This window comes from Adiantum capillus-veneris, chromosome 13, assembly GCF_014529385.1.
Source record: "Adiantum capillus-veneris isolate H3 chromosome 13, ASM1452938v2, whole genome shotgun sequence".
NCBI lineage: Eukaryota > Viridiplantae > Streptophyta > Polypodiopsida > Polypodiales > Pteridaceae > Adiantum > Adiantum capillus-veneris.
The window spans coordinates 51080222-51083324 of NC_140943.1; the positions used below are offsets into that span (position 1 = coordinate 51080222).

Consider the following 3103-nt stretch of genomic DNA (forward strand, 5'->3'; position numbering starts at 1 on the left):
AGTATCATTAGTGATAGAGATCGAAAGTTCGATAATCACTTCTGGAGAGCTGTGTTCCAAAAGTTGGAAACTAAACTTAATCTAAGTACGGATGGTCAAACAGAAAGAGTTAATCAAGTGTTAGAGGATATGCTACGAGCATACGTTAGCAAGAAGCAAACCAATTCGGAAGACTACTTACCTATATTGGAATTTGATTATAATAGTTCAAAGCATGTGACTATAGGGTTTAGTCCATTTATGCTTTTGTATGGATTTCAACCTAGATCACCCATTACGGTGGGGTTGGCTTAGGAGAAGATACAACAAGAGAAGGATTTTCTCCAAGAACATTTTGACATGCTTCAAGTTGCTCGATAGAATGTTAAGCAAGCTCAAGATCGATATAAGAAGTACGCAGATGAGCATCAACGTCTTGCTACTTTTGAAGAAGGAGACAAGGTTTTCCTCAAAGTTTTGGAGCATTCAGAAAGTCTGAAGATGGGAAAAGTTGCTAAACTTTCACCACGCTATTGTGGACCGTTTACCATTCTCAAACATATAGGTCAAGTGGCCTATAAGTTAGCTCTTCTAGAGCACTCATGAGTTCATCTTGTTTTTCACATTAGTCGTTTACGAAAACAGCTAGGACAGAATGATAATGTCATTGACACAGGTGTGTTGGTTGACCTTAGCGCACTGTCAAGCATTCCTCATGAGCCCGAAAAGATTTTGGATTCTCATGAGCTTCGCACCAGACATCATGTCAGACGACAGGTGTTGGTAAAATGGCTAGATAGACCTGAAGAAGGTTCTACATGGGAGAATGACTTATGCCTCTCAATTTTTTCATTGGCTAAGCTTGGAGAGGTCCAATGAGGTGCCAGCATGAGGATCTAGCAAGAGGGGTCATGACCAAGAGAGAGAGGGGGCTGATTTTTCAAAGGCATTATTCCACACACACTCACACTAGCTCATGTGTGAAGCAAGAAGACTCTCTCTCTCTCTCTCTCTCTCTCTCTCTCTCTCTCTCTCTCTCTCTCTCTCTCTCTCTCTCTCCTTCTCAAGCTTTAATGGAAAGCTCATCACCTACTCCAAGCTTATGAGAAGGGAGGCCTACACCAGCAACTCTTGGCTTTGTGATGCAAATCCAACCAAGAGCCAAGCTTCAATGCATGCTCATCTCCTCTACCATGCTAATTACTAAGCTATGCTATGCTAATATGAGTGATTATGTGAGGAGATATACATCTTTCTTGTAAGACTATTCCTTCCGCTCAATCTACTCTCATACCTAGCTAGCTCTCACCATCTTCGAAGGTGTGTGAGGACTTGGGTCTGAGACCGTGAGGGAATTGATGTTGTGTTTTATAAGTGTTTGCTTAGTGCTTGAAGTTTCCATCTTCATTGCACTAGCTAGTTATTGAAGGAACACAAAGAATTGTATTGTAAAATGTCTCCCTTGATGGGGGAAACCTATAATACAAAGCCTTTTGGAGGGGGGACCGGCTCCATGAAAATCCGGTCCTCAACTATTGTCAATAGCTTAATTTCTCTCTCTTTTGAACTATTGTTCATGCGTATCTAACTAGGTGTTATGCTTTTTGTTGCTCTCTCCACCCAAGCACTCTTGCAATGCTCATAAGGAATCTATTTCAATGAAATGCTCACTATGTCTATGCTATTTTCCACTACACACAAGTTATCTGTGCTTAGCTTCCCGTCGTGCTGCCAATGATCATAAATAGGACCGACCATCTTCCTTGAACTCTGTATACCATAAGACTCCACCAAAAGAATCATTGTTTGTGCCTCCAGCCTCAGGATCGTTGCGAACTTGGAGCTATAATTGCCCTGCCATACGTTTCAATTGGAAAACTGCTATCCACCCATCTCCAAGCACCATCAAAGCTCGGACTTTTCCCAAGCAGTGCAAGCACTCAACACACCTGAGTTGATGTTGATATCTAGCCACTAAGCACTTCTAGGTATCCCGACCAATAGAGTGGAAAGTCATTCTCGCTCTGCTAGAAGCCACATTTGGCATACACTTCCTGGCAGTACCGGCCATACCTTGCATCAAGCAGCTGCACAAGCATTGTGTCATCCACCTGCTAACTTTCACATAGGTGATGCAGGCTTCTCCTTGGGTCGACAGTTTTTGGATGCACCATCATTGCCCACCCCCTAGTTGAGCATTCGTGCTCAACCACTGCATTATTTAGGTAAAATATGATTGCATGAGATAAGATGGTATAGACAATATCTATATAATGAGATGACATAAAAAAAGTGGATATATAGCAATGACATATCTAAGGTAGAGATATAGAAAGAAGACTTCATCTGCACAACCCTCCAGGTTCGAATGAAAAGCGAAGAATTCCATCGAGCAAAATGTGAACTCCACCTTGATAAAAAACAAAGCATCTTGTCCCACATAAACCATGGCAACCGCCACCTGGGTCAAACTGATGCCATTGCCCATAACCCTTAACCTGTAAATAAGACATGTCCCATCCTTTGCTTCCACCTATATGTAGGCCGCACATGCTTTCATAGCATCGATCTTCAACACCCTGTATCCATAAGCTTTCATATACATCATAAGCAAGTATAGCATCACTTGAAGCGCCTGCATCATAGGTACCTGCTTTGCCACCTGCTAAAGAGGACTTCATAGCACAATCCACCTCATGTGGGTAACAAAGCCGGTGCATAATGCCTTGCAAAGCAACCTTCAATAGCCTATCAACCAACATCATAGCACAACCTTGTAAAACCTTGTCCCCTGCATCTACCTGCTACATAGCCAAAGCCTACATGCTCTTCATACATACCATTGTCTTTTTTTTCAGTCCCTGTTGTTGTCCAAGCCTCAACATCTAGCTTTGCAATGCATGATTCAAGAGTTTCTACTTACACAATTGGAACAATATGAGGCTCTTCAGTATGCTTGACAGGGCAAGGTTGCCCAACCCCCTTGCTTTGCATTGCACCTTCATTCACATGACCTGTGTCGGCTTGCATATCTGTGGATGTGGACTCATCCTTCCAATTGTCACCACTGCCCGACTCCCAAAAGCTTGAATCTGGATCCTCCTCACCATAAATCGATTTTGCA

The 3103-nt window shown here is 42.6% G+C and overlaps 1 pseudogene; it reads right to left on the reverse strand.

The window, feature by feature from the left end:
* Positions 1–2245: 2245 nt before the first annotated feature.
* LOC147443979 (uncharacterized) lies at positions 2246–2817 on the reverse strand (annotated as a pseudogene).
* Positions 2818–3103: the final 286 nt, after the last annotated feature.